At 63.2% G+C, this 12,892-nt stretch overlaps 1 protein-coding gene across 1 annotated transcript in view; it reads right to left on the bottom strand.

Annotated features, from left to right (window-relative positions):
* Positions 1 to 12,892, bottom strand: part of MAD1L1 (mitotic arrest deficient 1 like 1) — a 311,083-nt gene that overhangs the window by 35,697 nt on the left and 262,494 nt on the right.

Here is a 12,892-nt window from a genome sequence, read left to right as displayed (position 1 = left end):
CTGGTGTGAGTCCCGCCCTTCCCGCCCTGTGGTGGGGACAACCGTCCTCCCTCCTCACGCTGACCCGCAGGACCCAGTGTGTCTCGTGCTGGTTTAAGACGAGCAGGTGCAGTCAGGGTCACTTGCAGGGAGCCTGCGTTCCAGGAAAGAGAGACCCCCCCGCCCCGTTCTAGACAATCAAGCTAGACGCCACAGGGCCGGAGGCTGAGGATTGGGGCGGGGGGCTGTTCGGCTACCCGACAGGCCCTGCTGCCGCCACGTGGCTGCGAGGCGGGTGCAGGGTCTCTCCCGCCTCACAAGCACGGACACAAGCGACTGACGGCTTGGCCGCCGATCCACGGCGGAGGTAGGGCTGTCTGCCCCCAGGACCAAACTCCCGACAACATTACTACCCTAACCTCTCACACACTCTGTAACGTGCCAGGGTTTTGCACACACATCCCAGGTCCTGTCTCCACAGCCTGCAGCTCTGTGGGCAGCCTGGTATCGGCCGCCCCCCAGCTCTGATGCTAGCACTGCGCCCTGCAGCCTCTTCACGGCACCTGTGTTTCTGGCCGGCCGGCCGCCGGCCGCCTGCCGCCTGCCCTGCCCGGACTGCCCCCATCCATCACCCGGCCCAGCGGCCCTGCGGACACTCTCGTTCCGGAGCTGAGGGCCTCTCCATCGGGGACGTGGGCGTGGAGCCTTTGATCGATGGAGTAATCAGACTATGAGATCAAAAGGGTAACGGGCAGCTCTGACCCCAGGTTCTTCCCTTGTCTCTCAGCCAGACCACCTAGGATGGACGCGTCAGCAGGAGGAAAAACTCACTGACCGAGCGCGTGCGGTGACGTGTCCCCGTGTCAGACGGCGCTGCCTTGAGTACCTCTCAGGGGCCCAATGGGAAAAATTAAAGTTTGGTCATAAATGCAGCCCGATCTTGGAGAAGGGAGCGTCCCCTCTGCCCTCAGGCATAAAAGGCCGTCTGTTCCGCAGCTCACAGACTCCTACAGAGACGGGGCCTCCCCGCTCGGGGGAGACGTGCCCCCTGCCGCGAGCCAGCACAGCGCGGCCCTCACAGCCCACGAGGCGGGGCCAGAATGTGGGGCTTGCGGGGGCTTCCTCCAGGTCACAGGGGCTGCCAGAGGCCGAGGGCATCTGGCCCCGGTGGCCTGGTCCACGTGGGGCAGGAGGGGTGCTGCTTCCAGCAAAGCCCGCCCAGAGGCAAGTCCAGGAAAGGGACCACGAGCGCCACTTTGACTTGGGGCACAGTCAGCGTCTTGCCCTCCTGCGATCCTCGTAGCTCAGTCGCTTACATACATGTGAATGAATGACTCACAAAATGGTTTGGATTAAATAAGTGAAAGACAGGACTTCATCCTTGGAAGCGGCATTGCTCTGATTCAGCCTCTCCCAGAGCGAGATGAGGCTTCCCCTGGTGGGACGGGGGCCTGCGCGGGGCACCCCCAAGATGCTCCTCGGCGGTCCCAGAGGCCAGAGGCTCCCGGAGCCTGCAGTGACCCCAATCTGCGCCCACCGGCAGACGCAGTCACAACTGTCACATCAGGGGCTGGCGGCCAGCCTTGGACCTGACCCGGCAGGGCCACACGCGGGCAGACAGAGCCGGCGCCACAGACAAGTGGCTGCCAGGGCTCCGCTGAGCTCCCGGGCCACCCAGCCCAGACCTCACCGCCGCGTGCACGTCCCAGCCCGCTCGGCTGTGCCGGGGACGGGGTCACCAGACACTCGGGCCCAACGGCCTCACGCCTGGGCCCAGCCAAGGGCCCCTCCCCTCCTCTCCCCTGCCCTCCCCGCCAGCCCAGGGAGCCGGTCTGCACTGAGATGTTCCTGAGGCCCCCATGACTGGCCCAGTCTCGGCCGGGCCCTGTCTTGCCTCTCCTGCCCTTTGAATCTTGCCCTCCAGCCCACTGGCTGTCTCTCCTCTGAGCCGAACCTCCTCCCACCCCCCCGCCCACAGGCCCCTCTCCCTCCCAGGCCCCTCTCGGGGCTCTCTGCAAGTCCCTGGGGAGGGAGGAGGGAGGCTGGTGGACAAATGGACATCAGGGAGAGCAGACTCGATCACCCGGAGCCCAGGTGTGGAGGACAGGCCCCGGGGTGCAGGCGGGGACAGATCGGAGGTCAAGGGGCAGCGCCGTCCGCTCTCTGGCCCAGGCCCCTGGCCTCCTCCAGCCGCGTCTGACCCCCACGCCTCCTCGTCATCAACCCCAACCCTCCTGGAATTGCAGGAGGCAGCTGTGAAAGCTCAAAACTGAACTGCACTCTGTTACATAAGAGAGAGCGCCTCACCCGAAAGCAGAGCTGCCAGGAGGAAGATGCGTTCACGGGCTCGCGGCTCCGGAGATCCAGGTCCTGGCCCCGAATCTGGAGCCTGGTTTACCCGAGGGCTTGGGCACAGCCAGCGAGGGGCAGGCGGCCGGCCGGCCAGGCCTCTGCAGAGCCCGGCTGTGCCTCCGTTTTACTGGAAGTGCACCTGCCTCGCAGCCATTCAATTTCCTTCTTATGGGTTTGCAGGCTGAGGGCAGGGCGCGGAGGCGGCAGCGGCGGAAAGGTCTCTGCTCTCGCTCTCGCGTCCCGAGGGCGGCCCGGCCCCGGCAGCAGCTCCCCCTGCGCTCGGTCAGACTCCGGCTCGCTGGCCCACATTCTGGGATGGAGACCCTTCAGAGGGGGTCGAAGCCAACAGCCAGCACTGCCCACTACATCCGCTTTGTTCCCGGCAGGGGCCGAGATGCACACGCAGACAAGACGGCCGCAGAGATGCTCTGAAAGGTGGGCGAGGCTCTCAGGGGCAGGCCCAGAGGTCCTCTCATCCGAGTCCTCCCTTGCCAGGGGGCCTGAGCCGTGCCCACGGGGCAGCCTGTGCCGGTCTGGCCAGCCCATCCTGCTCCTGTGCCCCGTGGACAGACAGACCTCCAGCAGCACCGCCTGCTCCAAGCGCCTCCGTTCTGGGACCCCTCAAGGCCGTGGCTCCCTGCTGGCGGGCTGGCCTGACCCACGTCCGAGTCCAGAGGTTTCTGACAGTACAGCAAGTACCGGCCCCCGCCCTCCCGCCGCTGCAGCAGGCCCAGCCCCCCGTGGGGAAGGCAGCTGGCGTGGGAGAGCGTAGAGGTGGGATGGGATCCTGGGGTCGCCAGATTCCAGGACCGAGGCCTCCTGCCGCGGCCACCAAGCTCTGAGGGGTCTCGGCCCAGGCCAGCCACTCTGTTCTCGGGGCTCACACTCCGCCCTCTGCCCAGGATCCAGGGCCAGCCTGTCCTGCGTGAGGCCCAAGTCATCTGGACAAGACTCTGAGCTCCTGAGGGAAGCTGCGGCCTAATAGCCCCCCCGTGGCCCCTGGCCTCTGCCCCTCCACGTCCACCCGCACTGGCTGCTGTGCCCCAAAGGCGCCGCCCTGCTCTCGCCTCAGGGCCTCGGCGGGCACCCTGGGTGGCCTCTCCCACCTGGGCACTAACCCCCATCCATCGCCCCTGGAGGAGTGTGGCCTCCCACCCCGTTCCCAGTGGGCCCCACCTTGGTGGTCATCGTAGCACAACAGAGCATTTTAAGACACGCTTTGCTCTACGTCCGCCTCCTCCCGCAGCTACGAGCTCGGCAGGGAGGACCAGGTCCTCTGGCCATGACCGTGTCCCCAGGCATCTCAAGGAGCCTGCAGTGTGGAAGGCACCGCTTCTCCACAAACTCTCCACCACACCCCAGAAGACGACCCTGAGGGAGTTTAAACACGAGCAAGCCCCTGCCCCCGACTCGCGAGTGGAACGCACGTGTCCATCCTTGCTCTCCCTCCTGCAAAGACTGTGAGAGGGAGGAGAGACAGCGGTGCACAAGGGGAGACACGCGTTCCGAGGATGAGAAGCGGACGGGGACGCAGGCAGACGGGTCAGTGGCCCTGGGGGGCGGCCGGAGCACAGCAGTGGGAGCAGCCGAGGAACCGGGGGTCTGAGGGTCTGTGCGAGGGGTCACCCCCGGCTCCTCCTGCCCCAGGGCAGGTCCCCCCAACCCCCGGCAGGGAGGAGACCCGAGTCCAACCCCACGCACACAGGTCCTTTTCAGACGCTCGCTTCCTGAGAAGCCAACCTGCAAGACACTGCCCGGAGCCACCTGCGGCCGCCCTCCTACACCCCACTGACCCACACCCCCGCCCTGCCCTCAGTCGCCACGGCTGGGCTGGCCCAGAGGGAGTGACCTCGCCGGGTATCTCTCTGCGCCTGGCGGGGGTGGAGGAATAGGGAGGTCTGGCGGCTGAGCTCCTTGCCGAGCATCCCCCTCCCCGCCCCCCGCCGCCGCAGCTGGGCGGCAGCCCTTCTGGGAAGGGGGTTGGAGCCGCACCTCTGTGTTCCGCGGATGAGCCCCTGAGAGTGGCCTGCGTCCTCCACAGAAACAGACCAGGGGTCACCAGACGCAGCGGGAAGCTCCTAATGTAAACAAACAGCCTGGACAAACAGAACATTACGAACCTGGTCGGCAGAGAGAAGAGCCGCCCCACGCTGGGGTCGGGATCACGTGAGCGTCCGCGGAGGGGCTCAGAGACAGAGCAGAAGGTGCCTCCCAGAGACAAACACAGAATCAGAGGTGGAAGACAGCAAAGAAGAGAAGAAACGAGATTCTGGGAGCTCCAACATCCAACTAATAGGGGTCTTACGTGAAGAGATTACAGAAGGCGGGACAGAGAAAACATCAAGGAAACCACACAAGAGCCTCCAGAGGCCAAGGCCGCGTCTCCCCGGGCTCAAGAGACAGAGCGTGACGATGGCTCAGAGCACGCTAACGAGCCCTAACCCAGGACGAGAACGCAAGCCTACAGCTGACGGGCGGCCCGCTGTGTTCTGAGCACCAGGAAGCGAGTGGCTCGGCCGGGGGTTCCAGAGGCATCAGACACGTCAAGGGGAGAACCAGGACCGAAAGAATGAGGTGGACAGCGGGTCGTGGATAGAACGACAAAACGACACCCGCCCTGGACGGGAGATGTGGCCCATGGAACGAGACGCCACACGCTCCAGCCGTGAGAAACACATACAAGGTCAGAGGATCCCAAGTGCTGAACAGTGGTTTAACCAAAGGGGAGACAGCCACACAGGGTGCAGTGGGGCAGGGACACGCGTGTGTGCGCGCCCACGTGCACAGGAGAGCTGGCGCCTCGCCCGCCTGAGGACCCGAGAGTCACGTGCATACAGCGTTCGGACACAGGGTACGAGGCCTGGGGGAGCAGGCGGGGCCGCGTCTGCCCCACTCCAAGCCCACCGTCAGCACTGGGCTTTTTACTACCGCGAAAGGGACCTTGCCAGCCCCTCGGTGGCCAGGGAGGAAAGGCCACCGCAGTGTCAGCTTCCTCGCGACCCAGGGAGGGAAACCCTCAGCAGCAAGGCGGAAGGCAGGTATCCTCCCTCCGCCCCTCCCACCCACGCCTGTTCTCGCCGCGGCTGACCATGGTCATGACAAAGGCACATGGTGACCACAGGGGCTCCAAAAGGGCTTTCGTCCCTGAGATGAGTGATGAAAGCCCAAGGCAGCCTGGGGGCCCCAACGTCACCAAGAGTGGCTGGTGCTGAAACTGGACCCCCCACCCCCTCCGGCCTCCCCGGATGAGTCCATAAATGGACCCCCAGTGGTGGGCAGATGCCACAGCGGGGGAGCTGGGACCAGCCCAGGCCACGGGCACAGGGAACTGAGCCTTGTGCTGGCTGAGGACCAGGCCCTGCGCGCTGCCCGTCTAGGCTGGGCTCTTGCAGTGATGCTGTGTAGGAGGCTGGAAATCAGGGGCTATAGGAGCTTCTGAAGTTGTCCTCTGGGGACTCGGGACAGAGTCGTTTATCTTTCTGAAAAGTGAATAAAAAACACTTAGGCAATGCTGAGATTTCCAGGTTCTTTTAAAGAAGACGACAAAAGGACAAACGCATCCCCGTTAGGAAGAGCAGCCCTCTGAGCCCAGGCTGAGCCGGCGGCTGCTTCTCAACGTGGTGCACGCGGGTCCGCTCCCAGGACACCAGCCTGAGGACGAGAGGAAGGACTCTGGGACCGGCCGGCGGGAAGGCTGCGGGGCGGGCCAGGGCGCCTGGCAGGGGGCGTGCTGTCCGCTCGTCCAAGAGCCAGGACCACCAGCTCCCGGCTCTGCTCCAGGCCACGAAGGCGGTCGGGGTGCCTCTGACCCCCCGCCCTCTGCTCTCTGGTCTCCGGGCTCCCTGGCTCCTGTGTTCACGCATACCCCGTCCCCGCAGCCTGAAGGGGTCTTCGGTGCACGGCAGGGGCAGCCGCGGTGGGAGTGACGGCAGCCCAGCTCCCGGACGCTCACCAAGCTCGTTCTCCGCGGCCCCCGTTTCCTCAGCACGTCCACGAGGAAGCTGGATGAGTGACTGCTCCCGTGACAGGGACACCGAGGCTGGCCCGCTCCTGGGACCAGTGCTTCCTGCTGCCTCTGCTGGACCTTGGCGCCGAGGCCACGGCCCTGCTGCTCTCCTGGGACCCTGGCAGCCAACAGCTCATCAACAACCTCGCCAAAGGTGAGCCAGCTGGTGACTCTGGGCCCATGGGCCTCGGGTCTTCCTGAGGTCAACGCTGGGTCCCAACTGGAGACTGGCTGTGGGAATACTGAGAAGGCAGGGGTGCGGCCAGGTTCCTGGGTGAGCTCCGGGCCCTGGAGGATGGTGGGTGTGGGACCAGGTCCCGAGTTGGGCCTCAAGCTGCTGGCGCTGGTGCTGAGGGGGAAAGAACGGCGACCACGGGCACGCAGGCGGAGCTGAGCCAGGGGCTGGACAGCGAGGCCGCGCGGGACCCCACAGCTGCTGGACGTGGGGTGCTGGGGTGGGAGAAGGCTGCGAGGGGGGGCGGGCAAAACGTGTCCCCACGTAGCAGCGGGGTGCTTGGGAGTCAGTCCCTGCAGGCAAACAGGCCAGGGAGGGGCCCTGCCGCAGGAGGGGAGCACCCCCACTAGTGTCGGGGCGACGCAGACCCCTCTCACGGAGCCCAGGCTGACCTGGAGGAAAGAGGCGCTGTGCTGAGCCACGCGGCCCGTCCACCGGTGCTGCCTCGGGCGCCCTTGGCCACTCGCTTCCCCGGGGAGGAGCCGGCCCCCCGGCAGGCCCCTCGGGAAGCAGCCCCGGCCCCCCGGCAGGCCTCCCGGCAGGCAGCAGGCACTGACCAGTGCTGGTTCTGCTGAGGCCCAGAGCGGGGCCACGCTGCCGGGGCCGAATTATCCACGCCTGGTAACTTCTAAACTATTTCAGTTTTACATTTTTAAGTACTTAATAATTAGGCATCAAATACTGATGCCATTTTATTAGCCACTGTGGGAGCCGGCACTGCGGGACTGTGACTGGGTGAGGGCCCTGGCCCGGCTGGCCACCTAGAGGGAGGAGATGGTGGGCCACCCTCACAGCAGAGCTGGGCTGACGCCCGACGTGGCACGAGCCTCCTGCCCATCCTCCTGGACGCCGCCTCCTGTCCCAGATCCATATTCCGGGAGAGGAGCGGGGAGGAGAGGAGCCAGTGTGGTTGGCAGGCGCCGAGGGGCCCAGGGCCAGCCGGCCGGGCAGCTCCGTGGTCCCCGGCTCCCCTCCCCGCACAGCGCTCAGCAAGGAGGCCTTTCCAAGAAAGGGCGCAGCGGGGCACCACCGTCCCCCGCAGCCAGCTTCAGTGACAGGGGCCCAGGACCCTGACATCCGCTGGCCAGAGCCTCCTGCCGCCAGGGCGGACGGCTGTGTTTGAACTGCCTGCAGCCAGACGGCCCAGAAGAGCCTCTCCATCGTGAGCCCGTGTTCCCGCTGGGCCGGAAATTGCACGTTTCACACGAGAGAGGAGACGCTAGCCCTGGAATTACATGCACATGAGCAGCGCGTGCCCAGCGCCAGGCCTCCTGGCAGACGGCCGCCCCGGAGGGCGCGGTGCCGGCTTTCCGACGGAGATCTCTGTGTGACTAACTGCACACCCGCGCAAGCAGCTTGTCACCTTGCACAGAAACCATCTGAAAAGACACCAGCAATTACGGCCCACCAGATTATGGGGTGGGAGAGTCCCGCGGCGACAGGCGGGCGCCGATGTGACACCACGTTCTCCGGAGACTCCCTCCCCCACCGCTGACACACAGCAGCTGAGGCCCCAGAGGACGGCCCCTCCCCCCGCCTCGCTGGCTCTTTCGGGAGTGGAGGAGCAGCTGGGCCTGGATGCAAGGTCACAGCCTGGTGCCCACCTGGACTCAGAACAGCCCCGAGTGGGGCACAGACGTGGGGAAAGGCCCAGAGGAGGCCAGTGCCCGGCTTGACGCCACCCAGCCAGAGAGCAGAGACAAGCTGGATTTCAAGCCGGGCCTTCAGGTTGGGACCGGCCCCCAAAGGCCCCCGGGCAGCGCCAGCACTGCTGCGAGAAACCGCCCTGAACACTGGGCACCACCTCGGTCACAAAGGCTGGCCTCCTGCCCAGGCCACCAGCAGGGCCCCGGGGAGCCCCGTGTTTGGTATCTTCGTGGAACTCACTACCCTCTGACGTTACTTATGCACCTGCTTGGGTGCTGACCACCCATTTCTCCCGACTGAAGCACCCCGACAAGGGCAGTGACCTGGGCTGCATGGCTTACGGCTGCCTGGGCAGCAGAAATGGGAGACGCTCATCCAGTGAGGACGTGACTCACTCTGCACGCACTTGCTGGTCTTAGGCTTTGGGATGACCCTATGAAATTATCACCACGTGTCCCCACTTCACGGATGGGGAAACTGAGGCTCAGGCCGTCAAAGGCAAACCACCTGAAGCTGCGCTCGTACGCTCACACGTGTGTACTCACACATGCACACGTGCGCACGCACACGCATCCACACATGTTCACACACATGCCGGAGCCAGAAAGCACCCAGAGGAGAGGCACACGACAGCTTCGGTGCATCACAGACCCCGAGACGAACCGGAGAACCCTGCTGTTGAACACGTGGCCGACAACTTCCGCGTGCCCCTGCAGGGGGGCTGCCAGGGGCTACCTGGGCAGAGGCGGAGGCTTCTGGTGAGCAGGAACCTACGTGGGGCCCCGGCCTGCTGGCTCGGGGCGGGGACGGAGCACAGGGACGCATGTCTGCGGGAGGCTCTGGCGCTCTCTCCACTCTGCGCGCCGCATGTATTATTAATTCCTGACAGTGGGCTCACACAAAACTAATTCCCTGGAAGGCGAGCTCCCTCTCAGAGAGGGAACCTTTTCAGAGCTCATCTTTTATTGACTGAGTCATTTTCGAGTCAATCTGTCTGCTTTCGGCAAGACAAGAGTTTTACATCTTCCCTTTCCCTCCTTTGGAGATGTGGCAGTCTATTAAAACCTGCTAACGTGTGCAGCTAGGCCTCAGATCCGAACCGGGATGACTTCCTCGGATGGCAGGAGATAAAGGAAGAGGACCTCAGGAGCCGCTCGGCCGTGGGCTCTGGAAGGAGGGGACGCCGGGGCGCGCGGGGACAGGGCAGGCAGCCCCGAGGGATCCGGAGGGGCAAGGATGCAGGCTTCCCGGCAGAGCCAGGCCTGGAACGTCTCCCAGGAAGACGAGGGTCCGGGATGGGGAGTGAATCAACGAAAAGTGCCTGGGCTCTGCCCGTAAGAAGTAACGTGCCAGACGCACACGCCCGGCCTGGAGGGCGCAGAAGGAGGTTCCCGGGGTGGTTCACACTTCACCATCAAGGACGGGGGGCCCTCCTGCCGCTCTCCGGCCTGACAGCGGCCCTGGTGTCCCAGCACACAGGGCCCCATTTCATAATTCACAACTGCCCAGCGTAGCAGGCGGTGCAGGCTCAGGGGCAGCCTCTGCCCGAGGAGGAAGCCGAGGCTCAGAGACATCAAGTGGCTTGCCTGAGGACACACAGCCGTTGGTGGCGGAGCCAGGACCAGAAGCCAGGTTGTGTGAATTCCGCTCCTGGGGTAGGGCGTGGGGCTTTGCCCGACAACTAACCCTGTGACAGCCCGTGGCTCCCCCACCGGAATTCAGAAGACGCCGCCAATGCAGCCATCCCGCCCACCCCCTCCCGTCTTCTCCTTCCACCTTTGCCCAGTTCCCACCTCTATAGAGGCCACCCCCGACCACGAAGAGCCACGGCCTCACCAGCACCCACAAACATCCAGCACAGCAAGGTGAGGGGGGGAGGGAGATCCCGCCGGGGGCCCCCCCAAGGCCGGCAGGGTTTTCGGAGTCCCCCTGTAGACCCCACCCCCCGGGCCAGAATCAGCAGGAAATGGGCTCTCCCCAAAGCCTCTGGGAGGGCCACAGCCCTGTCGGTTTTAGCCCAGTGAGACTTCAGACCCCAGAACCGTCAGATGACACGTCTGTGTTGCTTCAAGCCACGCAGTGTGTGGTGACTTGTCATGGTGGCCGTAGGGCGCTGACCTGGGAGGCTTGGGACAGCCAGACCTCTGAGATTCTGGGGCCGTGCTTTCCCAGCCAGCAGCAGCAGCAAATGATGGGAGCAGCCCCGGCACCGGAACTTTAGGAACAGCTGCCGGTCACCCCATGGCGCACCGTGTACCCGGCAGTGCTCAGCCAGTCACCCCAGGGTGTCCCGTGTACTGGGCAGCACTCTAGCCTCAGAGGACACTGTCTGGACAAATAGGTAAAAACCTAGCCCTGATGGAAATTACATTCCAACCAGGGACACAGATAAAAACAATGTAAAGAAGTAAGACAGGCGGTAATCCAAAGGCGGTAAGCACCATGGAGAACAAGAAAGCCAGCAGAGGGGCAGCCATGTGCACAAGCCAGGGGCACCTCACCCACAAGGGGAGCCAGGGAGCGCACGCGGGGCTGCCCAGGAGAGGAACAGCGAGTGCAAAGGTCCTGAGGCGGGACTGTGCTTGGACCGTCCAAGAAAAGCAAGGGAGGCCCCCAACCCAGAACCGTACCTGGAGATGCAAACAGTCTCCAAAAACAACAGTGAGGTTGGGGGCCTCACGCCGTCAAGGTGGCAGGTGTTGGCACAGACGCAGCAGATGGGCCGCGTGGCAGAGACTCTAGACCGAAGCTGAGCCCGGCGACTGATTCTCAAAGCGACCACCGGACACCCGGGTGGGAAGACGAGCCCTGCCCCCTCACCACACGTGCGCAAACTCACTGACGGGACCGTAGGTCTTCACGTAAGAGCCTCTAGGAGAAGGCAGGAGATGACAGCCTCACGGGAAGCAAAGATCTCTCAGGGCAAACAAAGCACTAAGCACAGAAGAAAAAACGGACAGATCAGGCTTCATCAAAATAAAAAACCTGTGCGTATCGAAAGGCAGCATTAAGAAAATGATGAGAAGAAAACAATCTACTTGGAAAATGGGCCAAAGGTTCACACAGACATTTCACCAGGGAAGACGCACAGATGGCTGGTGAGCGGGTGAAAACGTGCGGGGCGTCACCAGTCTCTAGGGAAACGCAGCCACACCGAGATGCCACTTCACACCCGTGACAACGCTCTAATCAGAGCTGGGGAGGAACGGACGTCAGGAAGGACAGAGCACTCAGGACACGCACGTGGGGCACGCAAAACGGCACAGCCACCTTGGAAGACCACTCGACAGTTTCTCAGAGTTAAACCCAAATCTACCACAGAATCCAGCAACTCCGCGCCACCCAAGAGGAAGGTAAACCTACGACCACACACAGACTCGGATCCCAATGTTCACGGCAGCCCAGGAGTGGGAACAACCAACGTGGGCACCGGCTGACTAGGGACACACAGCACGGCGCACGTATGCAGAGGAGCGCTGCCCATGACACGGAGGAATGAAGCGACAGGGAGGACCAGGCAGTGGGGCCAGACACAGACGCCGTGTGCTGCGGGACCCCCTTTCTGTGACGTGTCCAGAAAGGACCCACCCACAGACAGAAGGCGGGTCAGCGGCTGGTACGGCTGCAGGGGGAGCAGACACCGACTGCGAACGGGAAAAGGGGTCCTTCTGGGCTGACGGAAATGTTCCAAAGTTAGACTGGAGGGACGGCTGCACAACACGGTCCATTTACCAAAAGTAACCGTACACGTAAAACAGGTGAAGATTGGGAGTTCAGCTTTTCTTTCTTTTTCTTTTTTCTTTTAGAGACTATTAGAGGAGTGTTAGGTTCACAGCAAAACTGAGCAGAAGCTACAAAGATTTCCCCAAAACCAACACACAGGCCTCCCAGCAGAAGGGGTGCATTTGTCACAGCAGATGAACCTGCCCTGACTCAGCACAAATCACCCCAGTCCACAGCTGACATTACTGCTCACCCTGGGTGTTGTACCACCTCTGGGTTTGGGCAGACGTGTAACGCATGTACTCACCACCACGTCACACAGAACAGCTGCACTGCCCTAGAATGCCCCTGCGCTCCACCTGCCCACCCCTCCCCCAGCGCCGGGCCACCACTCACCTCCCTCCTGCCTCCACAGCTCTGCCCCCTCCAGACCGTCACATAGCTGCAATCATACCAGACCGGCTTCTTTCGCTTAGTGACGTGCGTGTACGTTTCTTGCATCTTCTTCATAGCTTGACAGCTCCTTTCTTTTTAGCGAGAATAACATTCCATTGTCTGGATGGGCTGCAGTTTATTTAGCTGGTCACCTACTGAAGGCCACCTCGGTTGCTTCCAGGTTTTCGTGTGGACACCTAAGTTTTCCACTCCTTTGGGTAAATGCTATGGAGAGTGACTGCTGGATCATATGGTAGTTTGGTAAGAAACCACCAAGCTGGCGCCCAAAGTGGCGGTGCCATTCTGCATCCCCACCAGCCACGGGTGAGGGTCCCTGGCACTCCACACCCTCGCCAGCCTTTGCTGTTGTCACCGTCTGGATCTGGGCCGTTCTGACTGGTGTGTGTGCGGGATCTCACTGTAGCCTGGGGAGTTCAGTTCCCAACGCGCTAATTCTGCGATGCCCAAGGGACGCCAAGCGGGGGGTGTCACGCTGAGAGCTGGGAGCCCGACAG

The sequence above is a fragment of the Phocoena sinus genome, chromosome 15 (genome assembly GCF_008692025.1).
Source record: "Phocoena sinus isolate mPhoSin1 chromosome 15, mPhoSin1.pri, whole genome shotgun sequence".
Taxonomy (NCBI): Eukaryota; Metazoa; Chordata; class Mammalia; order Artiodactyla; family Phocoenidae; genus Phocoena; species Phocoena sinus.
Note: the sequence above shows the minus strand (reverse complement) of the source record. Positions and strands in the feature narration are given on the sequence as shown.